The following is a 22,286-nucleotide window of genomic DNA, read 5'->3' as shown; positions in this document are numbered from 1 at the left end:
TCAGTGCCGATCTCACAAGTTGAAAGGAATGTCTTGGGTTTGACTCGGAGACCACTCCCTCTAAAGCAGTCTCTCGATTCCTCCTCATTAATGCAGGTGTGTTGCTTCTGCTTGTGATTGTTAAGTGAACTGCATGGTGGTTATCGTGGTCCATCGTGGTGCCTCATTAAGTAATGAGAGACTCCATACATCAGGTGATGCCCCAATTTACTGGCGTTAGACTATATTCCACCTCACAGCTCACAGGTAAGTTGTTCCAACTCTCTGAATATTACTTTGTTTGTGCCCTTGTCAGGCAGCCCGTGCTGCCTCCTCTCTCCCCTCGCTGCAAATAAACACCAGATGGCGATGACTTCGCTCGGGGGGGCGCCGCGTATGTACTCCTCGTACTGGAACCAAACTGTTGCTGATAATCGCGGTGCTCCAGACCGAGAGGGCGTGTCCCCGTCGGTTTCAGCGTACCCGACTATACATCAAACCAAGCGCTCACCTTTGAAGTTAAGCAAGCGGGACACAGCTCCGGGCACAAACAAAGAATTTATTGCAGAGAATTCACAGCGCAGACCTTGCATTGCATGTCCCATTCAGGCAGACGCGTTTCTGGCCTCATTGGCCGTCATCAGTGCCGATCTCACAAGTTGAAAGGAATGTCTTGGGTTTGACTCGGAGACCACTCCCTCTAAAGCAGTCTCTCGATTCCTCCTCATTAATGCAGGTGTGTTGCTTCTGCTTGTGATTGTTAAGTGAACTGCATGGTGGTTATCGTGGTCCATCGTGGTGCCTCATTAAGTAATGAGAGACTCCATACATCAGGTGATGCCCCAATTTACTGGCGTTAGACTATATTCCACCTCACAGCTCACAGGTAAGTTGTTCCAACTCTCTGAATATTACTTTGTTTGTGCCCTTGTCAGGCAGCCCGTGCTGCCTCCTCTCTCCCCTCGCTGCAAATAAACACCAGATGGCGATGACTTCGCTCGGGGGGGCGCCGCGTATGTACTCCTCGTACTGGAACCAAACTGTTGCTGATAATCGCGGTGCTCCAGACCGAGAGGGCGTGTCCCCGTCGGTTTCAGCGTACCCGACTATACATCAAACCAAGCGCTCACCTTTGAAGTTAAGCAAGCGGGACACAGCTCCGGGCACAAACAAAGAATTTATTGCAGAGAATTCACAGAATTCACAGCGCAGACCTTGCATTGCATGTCCCATTCAGGCAGACGCGTTTCTGGCCTCATTGGCCGTCATCAGTGCCGATCTCACAAGTTGAAAGGAATGTCTTGGGTTTGACTCGGAGACCACTCCCTCTAAAGCAGTCTCTCGATTCCTCCTCATTAATGCAGGTGTGTTGCTTCTGCTTGTGATTGTTAAGTGAACTGCATGGTGGTTATCGTGGTCCATCGTGGTGCCTCATTAAGTAATGAGAGACTCCATACATCAGGTGATGCCCCAATTTACTGGCGTTAGACTATATTCCACCTCACAGCTCACAGGTAAGTTGTTCCAACTCTCTGAATATTACTTTGTTTGTGCCCTTGTCAGGCAGCCCGTGCTGCCTCCTCTCTCCCCTCGCTGCAAATAAACACCAGATGGCGATGACTTCGCTCGGGGGGGCGCCGCGTATGTACTCCTCGTACTGGAACCAAACTGTTGCTGATAATCGCGGTGCTCCAGACCGAGAGGGCGTGTCCCCGTCGGTTTCAGCGTACCCGACTATACATCAAACCAAGCGCTCACCTTTGAAGTTAAGCAAGCGGGACACAGCTCCGGGCACAAACAAAGAATTTATTGCAGAGAATTCACAGAATTCACAGCGCAGACCTTGCATTGCATGTCCCATTCAGGCAGACGCGTTTCTGGCCTCATTGGCCGTCATCAGTGCCGATCTCACAAGTTGAAAGGAATGTCTTGGGTTTGACTCGGAGACCACTCCCTCTAAAGCAGTCTCTCGATTCCTCCTCATTAATGCAGGTGTGTTGCTTCTGCTTGTGATTGTTAAGTGAACTGCATGGTGGTTATCGTGGTCCATCGTGGTGCCTCATTAAGTAATGAGAGACTCCATACATCAGGTGATGCCCCAATTTACTGGCGTTAGTATATATATATATATATATATATATATATATATATATATATATATGGGACCCCCCCTTTTTCTCAGCCCCCGCTTGACGAATCCCCCCGAGACTTTCAGGGTAGGAGCGGAGCGGAGACCCCACCTATTTTGAGAATTTCGCGAGGATTCGTCAATCGTCGCCAAAGTTATTCCAAATAGAATGTTGCGGATTTCCTATGGAAACACGGTCCTAACTATAACTACCTACTGGCGACCGCCAGTAGGTAATATATATATATATACACAGACACACACTGGAATCTCCAAACAACTCCTACACAGGCTTCACCCATCCAGAACACTGCTACAAGACTCATATTCGACCTTCTATGCCGCACCCATATCACACCGCTCCACAGGAAGCTTCCCTGGCTCCCCATTCACAAGCGCAGCCAATTCAAACTTCTCACGCACACATACAAAGCCCTACATAACACAGGTCCAAAATACCTGAACAGCTGCACACACTTTCACTAACCCACCAGACACCTTCTCTCACTCGTACACATTCCCTGCATCCGTAAAAGCAAAACTGGAGGTTGCTCATTCTCTTACATTGTACCCAAGACATGGAACAACCTCCCTTAACACATCAGAGCCTCGTCCTCTCTTCTTGCGCTTCGCAAGAAGCCTAAGACCTGGCTCTTCGTATAAGCACATTGGAGACCACACAACTATATACCTGCCCAAGCACCTGAATACCCTCTCGGGTGATTAATGCGCTATACAAATCAATACAACATAACATATGTGGTGTATGTATATGTTTGTTTCCATCGGAGCCTTCTCCAATCTCTGTGGAAGTGAATCCCCATTCGTTAATTACTTGAAGCTGGGAGGCTCAATAGTATGCTCTGATGTCTGACAGTGAAATACCACCGTTGTGTCACGATCTATGGCATGTCTGCAGAGCTCTTCTAGTAGTGGCCCCATCCTAAAGCAAATTTGCGTGGTGTTCAGTCAACCATGCCAAAGAAGTGGTTGGGCATTGTCCAGGGGGGTGCTTTTGAGAACAAATAGAAATTTAGGTAAAGTGATCCTTTTAAAAAGGGAAGTTCTACCCATAAGTGAAAGCAGGAGTCTTCACCATCTGATCATGTCTACTTGGAACTTCCGGTAAACTACCTCTAAGTTCCTCTCCATGAACAAGAACCCCAAGAGGTAACCTCTATGCCCAAATGTTGGAAACCCTCTGTCAAAGACTGGGATTGGTCTATTCCACTCACCTACTTTGTAAAGTATGAACTCATCCCGGCTGATCTTGTATCCTGCATACCTCTCAAAACTGCGGAACACAAGAGTTGGTGTGAAAATCTCTGGTCTGAGATGTATAGCAAGATGTCGTTGCCGTTCAATGACACCGTCTCCAGTTCTCCCACTACCTCTGGGAAGTCCAACATCTTGCTTCTAACTCACACCCAACACGCCAATGGTCCCATACAGCGGACAAACAGCAGGGGGTAAAACGGTCACTCCTGAATAGTCCCGTGCCCCAATGAGAACGTCACTGATAACAACCGGTCCATTTTCACCATCACTCTTGGGTTTCTGTAGAGCAGCTCCACCCATTGGCTGAAAACTAAGCCGAACCTCCATTGTCTTAAGACCTGGAGGAGGTATGGCCAATTTATTGAGTTGAACACCTTTTCAGCATCGAAGGCCATGAGAGCTAGGGGCTTGGACAGCCTTTTTTAAACCAATCTGCCATAGTCTTAGTGTCAGAAAAATGCTTTTTCCTACTACTTCTACCCTTGAAGGATTGCTATTAGCATGACTGTGACATTCTCCTGACAATTGCAATGGGTTATATACAGGGCCACTGGAATTACTGCGCAGGTAAGGGCAATATCAAGTGCAGCATTGACTAAATTAAGCGGTAGAAAAGATAAATAATGTGGCATATTTTCCTGATAGCATTACTTGATTATTTAGCCATTTTTACACTTGTTAACACTGTCTGGGCATAGGTTGCCCCTCATAAGTACCAATTTAACATCAACACATAGCAATAAGCAGCAGAAAGGTGACCAATCAAGCTTTGCAAAGGCCCCTTCACTGCGCTGCAACACATGTGGTCGCATTTTTAGTAACTTTTGAACCGTTTGAGCTAGAAACTAATTTGTTTGTTAAAATTTTCAGATTATGCATTCCCTACAGGCCTTCCAACCCCACATTCATTGAGTACCGTGTGACCCGCACGCCACCTCAGATGTCTGTCGTTTATGTTAATACTTCCCATTTCGAGTCACTGTATATAAATATATATCACCTGGAAGCTATGCATGTCAGACATTGCTCTAGCCCTGTAACACCCCCCACACCAGGGGTGCAATGTTTTAGGTTAGGTTCAGTTAGATTCATAAACAAGTGAGAGTTTCTCTTCCACTTCCTTCCACCACTCTCCATTTTACGCTGCACTGTTTGGACAAGTGGCAAAAAAAGAAGAGCGAGTCTGTGATTTGTTGGGTTTGTGCAGTGATAGAAAAAAGGAGAAGTAGTTTATTAGAGTTAATTAAAGAGAGAAGCAAGCCACTTGAGCATAAATGCAGAAGTTCCATCCAGCTAGAACATGTTACTGATCGCTATGACCGCATCACAAAATGCAACTGCTGGTGTCTGTATATCTGTTATGGATATTCAGGCAGACAAAAAAGAGGACATACGAAGAAGACAGGAAAAAGAAGGGTGCAAAGGGTCCCACTGAGGTCGAATGTTAAGCCTCTGACTATCCTCGGGTGGTGGGATATCCAAAGATATTGAAGAAAACGCCTCACTCACTTATCGTGACATTTTTTTTTCTGAACACTATTGATTCAGTTTTACCCACATCAGAATGCCAACATGTTTCGGCCCACAACTTGAGCCCTCACAGGGTGGGGCCTTCTTCAGGGCTAGAATCTCTACTCCTAGGTGTCCCTGCTCTAAAATCAGCACGTATTACATGCAAAAATGAGGCCTAGTGCGCTCACCTGTATTTTTCTGTTTTCCAGTAGTTTTTCTACTGGGTATTGCTTTTTAGCACCATGCGGGTCAGGAGTTTAAGTGCTGTCTTTTAGTCAAACATTCATCAAAGTACAGACACCACCGGAGTACCTATATCTCCCATCCTGGCCCGGCGATAGTATCTGTAGTATCCACAGGTCCAGGAGTGCACTGAAGAGTGGGTCTGAGGGTCCTAATTGTGTACCTTGTGCCCCCTTTGAAGTGGGAGAAGCTTCTGGAGTTTTCCCCTTACAGAAGTGTCTGGAATTTCCTGCCTTTCTGCCATGGTCCCAGTCTTAATGGGGGCACAATAAGCTAGTGTGAAGTCCGTTGAGTGTAAGCCGGCCAGTGACTTTGAAGTGAAAGTGTGGTAGGTGCCAGCTCCGACCCCTCATCACGCCAGGATGGCCCATCCCGCCAACACCCAGACCCTCTATTGTGATACTGTCTGGTAGGAATACACAAAGGCCAATTGCCAACTACACCTAGTCATGTGACCCCCGGAACAGTCTGCGGGCACCAAATGGTTAGGACAAGAAAATGCCAACTTTCTAAAAGTGTGCATTTTCAGAATTGTGACTTAAAATCCGACTTTACCATTAAAAAGGCTTTTAAATTACAATTCCTCAGACACTAATCATGGCATTCTGACCTGCTCTCACACAAGAGCTGTCACTTATTAAAAGCAACCCAATGTTATCCTATGGGAGAAGTAAGCCTTGCAATAGTAAAAACGAATTTTAGAATTTTTCACTACCAGGACATGCAAAATTTTTTAAGTACATGTCCAACTTTTTAAACACAATGCACCCTGCCCTGCAAGGTTTTCAACGCCTACCCTAGGGGTGACTTTTATGTATTCAAAAGGAAGGATTAGGCCTAGCAAAAGGTTTATTTTGCCAGGTCAAATTTGCAGTTTAAAAGCGGACCAACAGGCTGCAATTGCAGGCCTGAGACAGGTTTTAAGGGCTACTGAATTAGGTGGCACAGTAAGTGATACTGGCCCACTAGTAGCATTTAATTTACTAGCTGTGTGCACCCGTAGTATCACTTTACTAGAGACTTTCAGTAAATTAATGTTAGACCCGGCCTCGTAGCATGGCTCTTCCTGTCCTCGCACTACCTAACCTGGTACCAGGGACCCCAAACACACGGCCCAGCCGATCCTTCCCACCAGAACACACACACGCAGCCCGGGCCTCCCCGTCCATGGCCTCCCTCCTTTCGGCCACCCCGGGCACGCGTGCCCACTTCGTGCACCAAGATGGCCGCCCGGCCCCAGCACAACCCGGGCCTAGGGGCGCCACTCCGGCTGGAGGACATCACGCTTCCAGGGGATGAGAGAGGGAGGAGCCGTTTCTATCGCACCTCTGAACTTCCCTGGGACGATGGGTTTCGATCGGCCCTCCGGCCTCCCTGAGGGCTGGCTCCACGCCTGCTGGGTGTCTGGGACTCCTCCCGACCCGGCCCTGAAAGGATCAAAAGACAATAGCAGGAAACCTCGACAAGCGACCCCCAGGTGACAAGACCCCTGCCTGCACAGACTCCGGACATCAAAGAGGGGTCGACCTATAACAAGGGGTGCTCTGGGACTGTCCGGCAGATTCGCCTTGGAACATCTGAGCCCTGCTGAGTGACTCGCGGCTTCCCGAAGAACGTAAGACCTCCGAACCTATGCTTGAGCCCTGCTGAGTGACTCGCGGCTCCCTGAAGATCGTAAGACCTCCGAACTTGTGCTTGAGCCCTGCTGAGTGACTCGCGGCTCCCCGAAGAACGTAAGACCTCCGAACTTGTGCTTGAGCCCTGCTGAGTGACTCGCGGCTCCCTGAAGATCGTAAGACCTCCGAACTGGTGCCTGAGCCTGCTGAGTGACTCGCGGCTCCCCCTGACTCTCTTTGGTCCCGCCGGACCCCACGACGACAAGCGTATCCCCCAGCTCGAGGATTGTGAGCTGTGCGCCGGGTACGCTCCTGCATTTGATCCGATCCCCCCAAAGACTGTCCCGCTACCTCCTACCCCCACCAAGACTCTGTGAGCCCACGCTCTGCTTGTAAATATCTGCCTTGCTGATCATAAAGATCCTACCACTTCGATTTGATAAAGCTTGAATCCTAAGAACCCTCGGTGTGGTGTCTCTTTGTCGTGTGGTGCCAAGTGTACGATCCTAGGTACGAGATTCCTCCCCTGCGGAATCTCCCGCCAGTGCCCGGCTACGATACCTTGAGGGTGGGTCTCAGGACAGTCAGGGCCCCCTCCGGGCTCCCCTGAGGTCGCCTTCTAACATTGGTGGCAAGCGACGGGATTCGGGCCCATAACCTAGAGATCGTACCGTGAACGACTGACACTACCGACAAAGGTGGCAGAAGGAAGCGCCATGAGCCCCGCAGAAACCAACACCAACAGGGTGTTCCAGGTGGAACAACTAGAAGAATACACGCACAAAGAACTGAAGCAATTCTGCAAAGAACTTAAAATCGCTACCACCGGTCTCAACACCAAAGAAGATTTGCAGAAAGCACTGAAAGCTTGGGTGGATGCCGGGGCCTCCCGCCCAGAAGGCATGGGGGAGCGACACGACGAAGCAGAACCCACCCAAGGCGAAAGCAGCAGCAATCAGGTGCGAGGCTTCGTGCCAGACGGGGGCCTTTCCCCGGAAGAGCTCGCAGACAGAGAGAGAAGTCGCAATCACGAACTCGAGTTAGCCAAACTCAAAATCGAAGGCGAATTGAAATTAGCAGAAAAAAAGCTAGCAGTAGAACAAATGCGCGTACAAGGCGAATTGGAGGAGAAGAAGCTCCAACGGGAGCACGAAGGAAGGAAGCTTCAACTAGAGCACGAACGCAGCTTGAAGGAGATCGAGCTCAAAGCCAGAAACGAGGAAGGGAGGCCCCCGGGGAACCGAGAGGCGACCTCCCCGGCAGAGCAGAAGGTCGACATCCCCAAGGACGTGGTCAAAGAATATTATAAAAATGATGACATTCAACAATGGTTCAGGGCCTACGAGGTCGCCATGACCTCTCATCGGGTCCCGCAGAAGGACTGGGGGGCAGGGCTGTGGGGACGGTTTCTGAGCAAAGGAAGGGACACCCTGCTCGACCTACCCCTCTCCCTGCAGACCTCCTACAGCCACATGAAAGAGGCTCTCCTCACTAGGTACGGCCTCACCCCAGAGATGTACCGTCAGCGATTCCGGGACTGCAGGAAGATCCCGGGCACCACCTGGGTGGAGTATGTAAACTTTTTCAGTCGGGCCTTCGATGGGTGGATCAAGGGCAGCAAGGTCACCACCCTCGAGGAACTCACCGACCTCATGTTGTGGGAACACCTGGCGGCGAACTGCTTTGTGGAACTACGCCAGCATCTGCTCGACAGCAAACTCACCGATCCCCGGAAGCTGGCTGTGGAAGCAGACCGCTGGACCAACACCCGGGTCCCCCGGAGCAGTGTAGGAGAATACCCCCGAGCCAGTCAGGGACCACCCCGCCAGAGAGGGGGAGGGAACCAGGGAGGGCAGAGAGAGTCCCAGTCGAGTTCCCCGAAGGCCCAACCTCCACCTTTCCCGGCGCCCCCCCCATCAGTCTCCGGACCTCCCGGGAGACGGGGGCACCGGGTAACCATCACTTGTTTCCGTTGTCAAAGGCCCGGGCACTACGCCAATGACCCGGAGTGCCCCATGGCCCCCCAGGTTCCCCCTGCTGCAAACCCTGCTAGACAGATAGCCAACGTAGCCCTGGGGGAGGAGGTTGAGGACACCGGGGAGTGGGAACCCGCAGCTATGGCCCTAGTCTCCCTGGGAGACAGAGAGATGGTCCCTGGTAGCCTCCTGCCCTCCAACACGAAGAAGTACGGGCAGCTCGTCAAAATCAATGGCCACCAGATAGAAGCCCTGCGAGACACCGGGGCCAGCATCACCGGTGTCCTCAGGCACTTAGTCCCCGAGGAGCAGATCCTACCCAACGTCTTTTGCCCCGTAATTTCCGCAGATAATAGAGAGAGTATGTGTCAGGTAGCCCTGGTGCCGTTTGAGTGGGGAGGGGTGATAGGTAAACTGAGGGTTGCCGTAAGAACCTCCCAGCCGGTCGACTGCCTCTTAGGGAACGACCTGGAGAGTTCTCCCTGGAAGTACGTCGAGCGCAAGGCCCACCTAGAGATGATGGGACTCCCCGAGTGGGTGTGCGCCACCACCCGATCTATGTCCGCCCGACTCACCCCCCTGGGGGAAGTCGAGGACCCCCCGACCGAGGGAGTCAGAGCAGTCCCCGCCGAGGGTCCTCCCGTCCCCCCATCGGGAGGGTCAGTCGCCAGCGACGAACCCTCCGACACCACCCCGGTCCCCGAGTTAAGCGATCTGGCTGAATTGGCCCCGTGGCCCACGAGGGCGGGCCCACCCGGGAGGAGTTCTGCCGGGAGCAAGCCACCTGTCCTTCCCTGGTCGGACTACGGCACCAGGCCGAGGGCCAAGCCGCAGGCGACCAGACCGGAACACACCGAGTTTATTGGGAGAATAACCTCTTGTACAGTGAGCAGAAGTCGGTGGAGCTAGGATCCGGCCGGGTGCTGGTGGTACCCCTACGCTTCCGAGACTTCCTCCTGGGCTTGGCCCACGACGTCCCCCTCGCCGGCCACCTGGGTCAAGACAAAACCTACAGCCGTCTCGTGACTCACTTTTATTGGCCTAGGATGAGAGTAGCTGTAGAAGCCCACTGCAAGTCCTGTCCCACGTGCCAGGCTAGTGGGAAGAGTGGGGGGAAGCGCAAGGCTCCCCTCCAACCCTTCCCGGTCGTCAGTACCCCCTTCGAAAGAGTCGGAATCGACATCGTGGGGCCCCTGGATCCCCCCACCTCCCAAGGTCACCGTTTCATTCTGGTCCTAGTGGATCACGCCACCCGATACCCTGAGGCGATCCCCCTACGCACCGTCACGGCTCCCGTGGTGGGCCGAGCCCTGATGGGGATCTTTTCCCGGGTGGGTTTTCCCCGAGAGGTCGTGAGCGATCGCGGCACTAATTTTATCTCGAAATACATGACGTCCCTGTGGCAACAATGTGGGGTGTCCTATAAGTTCACCACCCCGTACCATCCCCAAGGGAACGGCCTAGTAGAAAGGTTTAACCGGCCTCTGAAGGGGATGATCCACGGCCTAGAAGAACCCCTCCGGCGTAAGTGGGACGTCCTGCTCCCCTGCCTCCTGTTCGCTTACCGGGAAGTCCCACAGAAGTCCTTGGGGTTCAGCCCGTTTGAATTACTATATGGGCACCCCGTCCGAGGTCCCCTCAGTTTGGTTAAGGAAGGGTGGGAGGCAGCACCCCAGACCCCCCCACGAGATGTGTTCCAATACGTTCTGGCCCTCCGGAACCAGACCAGGAAGTTCCGAGAGCTGGCCGAGGCCAACCTGGAGGCAAGCCAAGAAGAAATGAAGCGCTGGTACGACCAGAATGCCACTCTGGTCGAGTTCCAGCCGGGCCAGCAGGTATGGGTCATGGCCCCCGTGAAGCCTGGCGCCCTCCAGGACAAGTGGACCGGGCCCTTCAAAGTGATTGAGCGGAAGAGTCCAGTCACGTACTTGGTGGACGTCCAGTCGCCCCGGGATCCCCTGCGGGTCCTACACGTGAACCGCCTCAAGCCTCACTTCGTACGGACAGAACTGAGCCTCCTGCTGGCCACCGATGACGGGGCCGAAGATGAGTCCGATCCCCTCCCGGACCTCCTGTGTGTCAAGGAGAAGGATGGCTCTGTAGAGGGAGTGAACCTCTCCCCATCCCTCACTGACCAGCAACAAGCGGACTGTCGCCAGCTCCTAGGACAATTCTCCGACCTCTTCTCCCTGATCCCCCGAGTGACGTGGACACCGGGGACAGCCCGCCAGTAAGACACCGAGCCTACCGAGTCCCTGACCGAGTCCGGTCCTGCATTCAAGCGGAAGTCTCGAAGATGCTGACCCTGGGGGTGATCGAGCCATCCGATAGTCCCACGGCCAGTCCCGTGGTCCTAGTTCCGAAGGCAGCGGCCCCCGGTGTCGCCCCCGAGCTCCGATTCTGCGTGGACTACCGGGGGCTCAATGACGTCACCCGGGCCGATGCCCACCCCATACCCCGAGCCGACGAGCTCATTGACCGACTCGGGGCGGCCCGGTTCCTCAGCACATTCGACCTCACCTGCGGATACTGGCAGATTGCGCTCACAGAGGAAGCCAAGGAGCGGTCCGCCTTCTCCACCCCAGATGGGCATTATCGCTTCCGCGTAATGCCCTTCGGAATGAAAAACGCCCCGGCCACCTTCCAGCGACTGGTGAATAGGGTCCTGGCCGGGATGGAACAGTTCAGTGCGGCCTATCTAGACGACATTGCTGTTTTCAGTTCCGGATGGAGTGAGCACCTCCAGCACCTCCGGAGAGTGCTAACCGCCCTGCGCCAGGCAGGCCTCACAGTAAAAGCCAGCAAGTGCCAGATTGGGCAAGGATCAGTAGTCTACCTGGGGCACCAGGTCGGGAGCGGTCAGGTCGCCCCTCTACAGCCAAAGATCGACGCCATCCTAGCCTGGGAACCACCCAAACGGAGGTCCGAGCCTTCCTGGGCCTCACTGGCTACTACCGAAGATTCATCCGGGGGTATGGCAGCCTGGTTGGCCCCCTCACCGAACTCACATCAAAAAAACAGCCCAAGAGGGTGCAGTGGACGACTGCCTGCCAGGAAGCGTTCGATGCCCTAAAGAAGGCCATGTGCACGGCCCCCGTCCTCCAGGCTCCCGACTACTCCAAGGAGTTTGTAGTCCAGACCGATGCCTCCGAGCATGGCATTGGGGCCGTCCTGTCCCAGGTGAATGACCAAGGCCTAGACCAGCCCATCGCCTTCCTCAGCCGGCGGCTGTTGCCCAGAGAACAGAGGTGGAGCACCATTGAGCACGAAGCATTTGCCGTAGTCTGGGCCCTCAAAAAGCTGCGCCCTTACCTGTTTGGCACCCATTTCAGAGTACAAACCGACCATCGGCCCTTGCGATGGCTCATGCAGATGCGAGGAGAAAACCCCAAGCTACTGCGGTGGTCAATCTCCCTCCAGAGGATGGATTTCACCGTAGAACATCGCCCTGGTACGGACCACGCCAACGCGGACGGCCTCTCCCGGTTCTTCCGCCTCAGCGAAGAGAACCCCCCAAGATGATGGGTAGTTCTCTCCGGCTTTCAGCTGGGGGGGGACGCGTGTTAGACCCGGCCTCGTAGCATGGCTCTTCCTGTCCTCGCACTACCTAACCTGGTACCAGGGACCCCAAGCACACGGCCCAGCCGATCCTTCCCACCAGAACACACACACGCAGCCCGGGCCTCCCCGTCCATGGCCTCCCTCCTTTCGGCCACCCCGGGCACGCGTGCCCACTTCGTGCACCAAGATGGCCGCCCGGCCACAGCACAACCCGGGCCTAGGGGCGCCACTCCGGCTGGAGGACATCACGCTTCCAGGGGATGAGAGAGGGAGGAGCAGTTTCTATCGCACCTCTGAACTCCCCTGGGACGATGGGTTTCGATCGGCCCTCCGGCCTCCCTGAGGGCTGGCTCCACGCCTGCTGGGTGTCTGGGACTCCTCCCGACCCGGCCCTGAAAGGATCAAAAGACAATAGCAGGAAACCTCGACAAGCGACCCCCAGGTGACAAGACCCCTGCCTGCACAGACTCCGGACATCAAAGAGGGGTCGACCTATAACAAGGGGTGCTCTGGGACTGTCCGGCAGATTCGCCTTGGAACATCTGAGCCCTGCTGAGTGACTCGCGGCTCCCCGAAGAACGTAAGACCTCTGAACCTATGCTTGAGCCCTGCTGAGTGACTCGTGGCTCCCTGAAGATCGTAAGACCTCCGAACTTGTGCTTGAGCCCTGCTGAGTGACTCGCGGCTCCCCGAAGAACGTAAGACCTCCGAAATTGTGCTTGAGCCCTGCTGAGTGACTCGCGGCTCCCTGAAGATCGTAAGACCTCCAAACTGGTGCCTGAGCCTGCTGAGTGACTCGCGGCTCCCCCTGACTCTCTTTGGTCCCGCCGGACCCCACGACGACAAGCGTATCCCCCAGCTCGAGGATTGTGAGCTGTGCGCCGGGTACGCTCCTGCATTTGATCCGATCCCCCCAAAGACTGTCCCGCTACCTCCTACCCCCGCCAAGACTCTGTGAGCCCACGCTCTGCTTGTAAATATCTGCCTTGCTGATCATAAAGATCCTACCACTTCGATTTGATAAAGCTTGAATCCTAAGAACCCTCGGTGTGGTGTCTCTTTGTCGTGTGGTGCCAAGTGTACGATCCTAGGTACGAGATTCCTCCCCTGCGGAATCTCCCGCCAGTGCCCGGCTACGATACCTTGAGGGTGGGTCTCAGGACAGTCAGGGCCCCCTCCGGGCTCCCCTGAGGTCGCCTTCTAACAATTAATTATGCCAATTGGGTGTAATCCAATTTCAACATGTTTAAAAGAGAGAGCCCAAGCACTTTAGCTCTAGTTAGCAGTGGCAAAGTGTGCAGATATCTAAACTCAACAAAAACGAGTTCAGCAAACCAGGAGGAGTGAAGGTAAAAAGTGTGGGGGATGACCACCCTAAGGCTGACAGACCTAACAGATTTGATGAATGTGAAACCTGAGGCTCGTTTGCAATTGTCTACGTGAGTGTGACTTGCTCCTGATATAGGTGTAAAGTAATCCTGAATTTACAGGAGTAAAACACACTCACAAAAAAAGCTTTGTGAATCTGGCCCATGTAGTCTATATCACACGACAAATATCTCCATCTCTCAACATTTGCAAGACAGGGGCAAGTGACCTGGTTAGAGTCACGCACATGAAGAGCGACAGTGTCTGAGATGGAGCCAGCAAGGAACCTGGAATGACTGGCCACAATAAACACCTCTCTGCATCCTTTTAGATGGAAAGCGAGCCACGATTCCAGCACTTTCCCCAGAAAGGTGTGATTCCTAATGGGGTGATACCAGCAGCGGTCCGTGCAGGTGAGCGCAGTGGGATGGGGCTGGAGGGGGAGTCGACTGCTGACAGAATAGGGAAAATTAAATGAATAAATATCCTATTCTGTTGCCTGTTGACTCCGCCTCACGCCCGCCCCACCGCGCTTACCTCCATGGACCACCGCTGGATGATACTTGCTTAACACGAAGAGGTGAGGAGTCGATTTGTTCAGGAACGGCGTGATTGATCATCTGAAACTGCTACAGACACTGATTGGAGCTATAGACTGGTATGACATTCAGGGTCAATGGTTCCACGGTCTAGAGGGCTGTGTTCTATGATTTTTCTAGGACATTGTTCATCGATGTCACTACTTGGATGTGTAAGCAAACGCTTCCAATTGTTACAAGAATTGGTTACAAGTGAGGACTTATACACCCATAAAAAGGCATGATGTGCCAATACGGACAACAAGAGCAGCCATCCAGACAACCTAGTAAGCATTCAGCTGATGTGCAAGCCATCCATGCACTTCTATCATAATGTCCCTGGAGCCAAGAGCTAGAGTACTGGAGAGCCAATGTTCGGCCATGTGAACAGTTTCGCGACTTACATTTTAGGCCTTCCCATGGTACGTACCACCTCCTTCTTCCCCTTGTACTTATCAGTCATTGGTGCCTTTGGCGCATGTCATTCACGCTGGATCACTGGAGAGATGATGCTTGATGCTGTTGGAGTCTAATAGCAGTTTTTTGCTGAACTTTCCTTCAAAGGAATCCTCCATCACATTAAACTGCTTCACCTCTAAGGCGTTAGTAATTTCACCAACAATGGGTAAAAAAGCAAACATCATTGGGTTTCACACTCCATCTTGATGGCCATGTCAAGGAAGCACAAGATCAAAGGAAGATGCTACAGAAAAAGAAGCTGTTTGTTCCAAAGCAAGATCTACAGACAGTGGTCCAAGCACTGTCGCAAGTAGAATAGATTGTAGCAATGGCCTGCTGATGGGCCTTCCTAAATCAAGAGTAGCTACTCTTCATGAGGCTGTATGGCTGGTTGCCGGCAACGGACGCAAAGATCACATCTCCCTCTGTATTAAATGATCTTCACTGACTTTTATTTGAAGCAAGGTGCAAATTTAAACTTGCAATTATCACATGCCAAGCAGTCAGTCGGAACAGACCAAACAGCTCAGATGAAAATTTAAGATCTCTGGAGGGTCACTCATGACCAGAAATAAGAAAGGTTGCGCCTGAAATTTCCAGGGTGTAAGAAACACAGGACACGGAAGCAAGGCTACTCCGAAGCAGCTCCTAAACTCTGGATCGCCCTGGCACTGTCCATTAGCAAGGTGCCACATGTACAGGGAGCCGTCCTACTGGAGGAATGGAGACAATCTTCTTGGCTAAACTCAAGACCTTCTTAAGAGTATTGCACATGAGATTGGTAAAAGTCCTTGATACCCATTCTCACACCCTTATATGGCAGTCCCGCGAGTTACCACTGATGCATTTAGTTTAAGATGTACTTATTTTACTGCACAACATGCAAACATGATGTAGTTCTGTACATCGTGTTGCCTTCTATCTTGGCAATATAAAAAATAATGACCATAAGCGTAAGCTCATCTCCTCTGCCCCAACAATAATCCGGAAAAGGGAAATATTTGCCAATCAACAGGCTTCCATGGCCCGCTTTGTCCTACTACAGTTATTGCTCCTTGAACATGGTCCCGATTCACAAAACCTTTGTGCGCCTAAGCTAAATTTAGCTAAGCATAAAATGTCAGTTTTGGCCACATGTGACACATCCCAATTCTAGTCACCATGGTCTGCAGATATTTACAAATCTCTATGGCACATGCAACATTTTTTAAAGAGGTGGGAAAATGAGTGTTTCCAGACAAGGTCATGAGGGGGTGGTCATTAGGAATGTTAGGAACGCCTACAAAACTTTTACGTAGTGGGCATTCACACGCATTGTCAATGACTCTTTACATCGTAATTGCATACCTTCCTTTAATTCTAAGAAAATGCTGGAGTAAGTGTGCAAATCCAGTATGTAAGAACACCAATTTTCAGGGCGTGTGATATAAAGGGATTTTTCAGCAGTTTACTCTTGAGTTTAACTGAGACCAAAACTGAGACACAAGTCTAACTTTACTACTCGTGAATACTGAAGTCGTAAAGTTAGACTTTCTTCTCAGTTTACGCTCGTGAATCGGGCCCCAAGATTCCTCTCCAGTCTTGTCCATAATTACCAGACTCACCATGACTTCCCCACATCACAATACCATTCCTTAAGATTGGATTTGGTCTTGGTTTTTCCAATGAGGCACATGATTAAAGTCCCAAATGCCTGTTCATAGGCAAAGAACAGACTCCACAAGGTCAACTAAATTATAGACACAAAATACTGCTTTCTCGGCATGTACATTGAGATCCGTCCAGTCTCTGTTGGCAAAGTGAAATAAACAGCAGAAATCAGAAAAAAAGGAGCCACTTGACTCACCAATCTGTGTTTAAAAAGACAATATGATCATGCAGCACTCTCTTGTACTGGAAAAACCATATTCTTACGACTAACCAGGCAGCAAGACCTGAACATTCACCGTCCTTTCCAGGTTGGAATGGAAGCAAAGTGCGCATGTCGACTACTATGTGAACAGCAGCGGCACGCCTAGATGCAGTCATCAAAGTAGGGACAACCAGGGCTATTTCTCTACCTACTGTAACACCAGGAACCCTACACAGAGGCTGATTCCATCATTCAGCAGAATCAGAATTACCAGATTATTACTTCTGTGTACATTACATTTTGTGCTAATCAATATCACTCATGTGGTAAGAATAGCCATGCGGTAAAACCAGCAACATTAAAAGTCACTCAACAATACCTAAAACATTGAGCAGTACTCCTTACAATACCACCACCTGGGACTAGAGGGTAAAGGAAAATTGGAGCACCAAACAATGTGTTCAGTAGGGGCTCAAACACCATGCAAGAGAGCGCTTTGGGCAGGGCCCAACCTATCCATCGCAGATTGTAGATCAAAATCACATACTAAGGCGTTAAGAAGGTCTCCCTGCCCGTGATGTTCAAAGTGCCCTCCCAGGTAGCGTGGGCAGTCAAAAACCCGTAAACCTTGAACGTTTGGATCCCCACAAGGGTGAATATTAAAATCACCAAATGTAAAAGTGACGGATATCCTGCCTGCCGTATTACGATCTCCATAGGATATAACAGAATCATAATACGGCGGACGGAGTATCCATCCCGTATGTGGCGGAGTATTTCCCTCTGCCAAGTTCTACATCAGGCTGTTTATTTCTCACAATGGTGGTGCATGTTATAGCACTGTCAGCACTGACATGTTGGAGTGTCACTTATTACCCCTATATTTGCACTGCCAGCCCTGAGATGTTGGTGTGTTACAGTTATTAACCCTGTGCGCTCACTGACAGCACTGACTTGTTTGGGGGTCAGAGTGTAGCAAATTCAACGATTTTTGCATTGTCGGCCCAGATTTTTCACCTTTTTCAGGACCCTATTTTAGTTGGTTTTAGGACTCTGTGCACTTTAGCGCTTTTAAATAGTAATAAAGTGGCTGTGCTTCCCTTCTAAAATATGTGCTGTACGTTGGAACTCTTTTTTGGGGCCTATTTAACTTGTGTGTAAGTCCATTGTTAGTTGGTATCTTAAGTGCACCTGTGGAATGGAAAGTTGAATGTTATATGTGGGCCTCAGTGTGTGTTTACAACATCCACATGTATAACAAGAATATGTTTCTGCCAGGCACCCCACTGTACTCTGGCTAGCCTGTAGCTAAAATGCACTGCAGTGCCACATGACAGCAAAAACTGCTTTTGTTGTTTAGAAAAAGCTTCTTTTTGTATATTCATAATTAACTCTTAAAATGTGCCTTGTAAACCCCTCAGGGAAGTGTGCTAATATATTTGTTTTTAAAAGAGCCTACTACATATTGGGATTAGTCTGCCCTCAGTTAAATAAATCTCACAAGCTATTTCAGTTTGGAGTACTGATTAAACTTTTACCCAATAGGCCTGGGTGAGTTTCAGATCTTTATTTTCCACCTTTGCTTATGAAAAGTCTAAAAAAATGCTTCAAAATTATTTCCTACTTAGCTTTTACAATCTGACGTAATGGTTAAATCAGATTTATGATAAATTAAGCAGGAAAGTGACTTTGTAGAAATGTCACTCTCTGAGCCAGAATTCAGTCCTGATAGTATCACATCACTAAAGCTGGATACACATCTTTGGCTGGGAGAGTTAACAATTTTGGCTCTGAGGACAATGGCTTGCCCAGGAAAGGCGAATGGGTGTTAACTGCTGACCACTTAGCAGGGATTAGCTAACTGGGAGAGTACAGGAACCGTTGGTAGAACAAAGGCCAGCTTTAGCACTAACTTTTTTTACTTAAACATGCCAAGCAGGGCATCTTCTATCCATCCCCAGGGCCCTCCTTGACAGTTAGGCTCCCGGCACAGTAACAGAGAAAACCAGTTTTGACCCTGTCAGGTAGTGGAGTGGTCAGGAAGCTGAAGACAGGCTTGCCTGGAGGCAGCTGGGTCCCACCATCTTGAATCAGGGGCTTCCTGGGTAATTGTACAGTAAGGCAAAGAGGAAGTGCTGTAAAAGGAGGTGGGCGGGCTTCAGGAAAATTGTTAGGATTGGGTGGTAGGATTCCTCCAGTCACGGGCTACTGCACAGGATAAATCTGACACCTCCATCACCGCCTCCACCACCAGGGAGAGCTTTCCCAGCAGCTGGAGTCTAAGGGCCTGGTTATGATTTGGTTGGTGTGTTCCGACCCATGTGTAATGCCCTGTTTACGCTTGGGTCAGAATTACGAGTTGGAAGGTATTTACCTTATGGGGTAGTTATCGGATGCATTAAATATCTCAACCTTTGTTAAGTTTCAGCAGGTCAAATCTGCCAATATTTAAACGCGGAAACGTATACAGTATTTACCATATCATGCTGAATTTGGTTATGTTCAACACCACATTTTGCATGTTATTCCCCACAAACTTTTAATAGGTGCTATTTATACCACCCAATAAATAGCATACCCTGTGTAATCATTATTTATCAGCTGCATTAAAAAGCATCTATTCTCGTGATCAGGGCCTAAGTCTGAAGGTAAAACCTTTGACTGGGACAACCCACGCGGGGTATTGGACCTCCACTCCTAGTTCCTGGTCCTCTGCGAACCGTTGTTTTTTCCCATAGTGCTTGACTTTTTCTATGCGCTTTTTGCCAAAAACGTGAAAAAAAATCACATCTACGGTTCCCCTTTACCTATTTTGATGTTCTTTGTGTCCTTTTTATTGTGTTGTATTGTTTACTTTAATACTGTTGGCAGTGCTTGAGCTTAGGACGCACTTCTCTGGGGATTGCCTGTTGTTTTTCCAAGAGCTACCGAGGGTGGATGCTCTTGTAACTGCAGTGGTTAATTTGTAATAAAATTTGTAATAAAATAAGTGCCACGGCTCTGGTCAGGAGGCAGCTTGTACTAGTCCATTTCTCCTGTTAGCGCCACCTAAAACAGAACCAACTACTAACCATGAAAGTGAGGAGAGGATGTGGCCCGACAGCCAGAGCTGCCGACTTCAGAGTTGGGGAACCAGGTTTGAGTCTCCGCGTCGGCTCATCATCCTGTGATTCTGGGCAAATCACTTAATCTCCTGAGCCTAAATGAATGTGTCCTCAACTGGTGCTCGTGAAAAGCACCGGTGTTCATCATTAAGTGCTGAGCACCGGAAACCACTGGCTCAAATTAAGCACTGCATAACTGTGATTTGACCAGACTAGAGTGAATTTATGGAGTTGGTAGAGGTACACCTCTGCAAAATTAATAACACAGAATACTTACCCCATGCGCTCACTGCCTGCACTGACTTGTAGGGGTATCACAGTTACTATACCGATGCACTCAAGGCCACCACTGATATAATGGGGATGTCACTGTTACTACCCCTATCTTCGTCCTGCCAGCCATGAGTTGTTGGAGTGTCACAGTTATTACCCAGCACCACTGAGTAACACAGAATATTCATCTTGTGATGACTGTCAGTCCCACAGTCATTAGCGCTTTCTGCCACAGCCTGGCGGATTTTTATCACTTTCTGTGGTAATACCCACCCCGGAATGATGAAATGTTGAGCCCACACACCAAAGTGTAAAAGGTGACTCGCTGGATGGACAATGTTGTCGCTGCACAGAGATCGGCAGCAGGTGCGCTGACCTCCTAAACTATCTTACGCTTGCTAAGCGTCCCATCACTCCCAAAGATGTCAGAGTCTCGCGCGCTTTTTCCCCTCCGCCAAGGCTCCCCAGAAGGGACGCTTCCGGTCCTATTTCACGGAGAGCTACTGTAAGTAAAGCGCACCGAAGCAACAGAGACTTGACGTATAACTGTAGCGCTAAAAAAACACACACAATAAATAAACATATGTTGGACATGCGCCGCGTTCATTCTTATATTAACTCTGATTCTAATGTATTGCAAACAGTTTCCAGCTCGGCTTCCGATAACAGCATTTACGCACTGAACAATCTAATCTGATCTTCGCTTTGAGTTGACACGAAAACTAGACAAATGCTATTTTTATGAATTCAGTAATCTACAGCCAACAGATAACAGATAACACTGACACCAGGCAGGTGCTATGTCAACCCCGGTAGCCTGGAGTTATACAAATGTAAGCACCGGGGAATATTCTTCCTGCTCCATAATTCCACCAGAAAAAAACAAGTCTAAATTGTAATAACTTGCTTTTGTGTAGCAATTGCTACCACGATCTCGAGAGATCCTAACAATGTAAAGTAACTGCGGTACTATTTCCCAATCAATGGCATTCATGGTATAGAATCTAGGAGGATGAAAGGCTGAGCGGGCCCTGCTGGGATTCTAAATGTCAGGGCTTTACTGACATTCCTACAGGCGCCTAAACTCGCCCAGCACTGATGATAGCCCATGCCCCTGGCTGGCGCGAGGTGACAGCTCTCTGTACTTCTAGCCAGGGTGGAATATTCCAGAGTTCAGAAACTTTATCCACCCTCACAAAATGTTCACACTGCCCCACTACCAGAAACAATAGACGCGCATCGTCCACACCACCACCTCTTGTTTGAAATATATGTCAATACACCTCGCAAGTTCATGTGGCGCTACGCAGAAAATAAACGCATTAATTAAATACATCTGCGAGCCCTATTAGGAAGCCTAATAAAGACTTAACACGAAACTGTCATATTAAAGCTGGTTTCAAAGATCACACTTTTACCCCACAACAGGAGTTCCCTAATATACCAAGCAGAGACGAACCTTAATTCAGAGCACTTCTCCCTTCTGGCTGTGGCCGCCGCGTCGCATTGTTTATGTAGCGCCTAGAGGCCGGCGCAGGTGGTCGCAGGCGCTGAGTTCTCTCTGTTTCGCCTGGACCCGGACCAGGGAGCTGGTTTCGCGGCTGCCGGAATCGCCTCCGAGGCGCGGAAAGGGAGTGCGTGTGACACGCCGCGCAGGTAGGACGGGTTGTCGTGCCGTAAAGGCGGCCGTGTCACACACGGTGCACAAACACGGCTGCGTAGCAACCGCCTTGAGAGGAGCCCTGCGGGGTGCGGGAGCTGCGGCGGCGGTGCCGGTGAGCGTGTGTGACTGACGGCAGGCCCCCGCCCGGCCGTGGTCTCCCGCCAGCGACCCCTCGCTCCTGGAGGGAATCCCTCACCTGGCGCACGTCACAGCCTTCACTCAACCCGACACTGTGTAAACAGACCCCATGACTGGAGATTGAATATCCAGTCCGGCGGGATGTTACTCTTGCCGGCCATGAACCAGAGCCCCGCAAACACCTTTATTTTCCTTTCACTGGAACGCTGGGCGTGCCTGGAAACAACAGAAATGAGATTATTGAGTCCTATAAAAACACACAGGCAGCAGGACTCCAACAAGGCGGGCAGGTCACAGCAATGCAGCCACCACAGCCCCTGCCCAACTCCTAGATGCAGTCCAGCGGGCAGGTTCTAGCCCTATATCTGCAGATTTGATAGCTAATCCTAGCTTCACCATGTGACCTGCGTGGTCTTGAGCAATCACTTTTGAATTTATTCCTCTGCTCCTGTTGTTTGTTGTTGCACTGATTAGAAGTACTTGGAATCGTGCTAAGCACCGGTAGTAAGTGTACGCAAGCAGGCTTTTTTCAGGTTTACCCCCACCTTATACCCCCAT

At 50.6% G+C, this 22,286-nt stretch overlaps 1 protein-coding gene across 2 annotated transcripts in view; it reads right to left on the bottom strand.

Annotated features, from left to right (window-relative positions):
* Positions 1 to 21,851, bottom strand: part of TOGARAM2 (TOG array regulator of axonemal microtubules 2) — a 382,090-nt gene extending 360,239 nt beyond the window's left edge. Inside the window, exon 1 of one of the 2 annotated variants that reach the window (XM_085610378.1) lies at positions 21,387 to 21,851. The gene's annotated coding sequence lies outside the window, so the exon portion shown is untranslated. The remainder of the gene's footprint in view (positions 1 to 21,386) is intronic. The other variant, XM_085610377.1, reaches the window with a different exon arrangement.
* Between the last annotated feature and the right edge of the window lie 435 nt (positions 21,852 to 22,286).

Source organism: Triturus cristatus, chromosome 6, assembly GCF_964204655.1.
Source record: "Triturus cristatus chromosome 6, aTriCri1.1, whole genome shotgun sequence".
In the NCBI taxonomy this organism is placed as follows: domain Eukaryota; kingdom Metazoa; phylum Chordata; class Amphibia; order Caudata; family Salamandridae; genus Triturus; species Triturus cristatus.
This window is presented reverse-complemented; position numbering and strand designations above follow the sequence as displayed.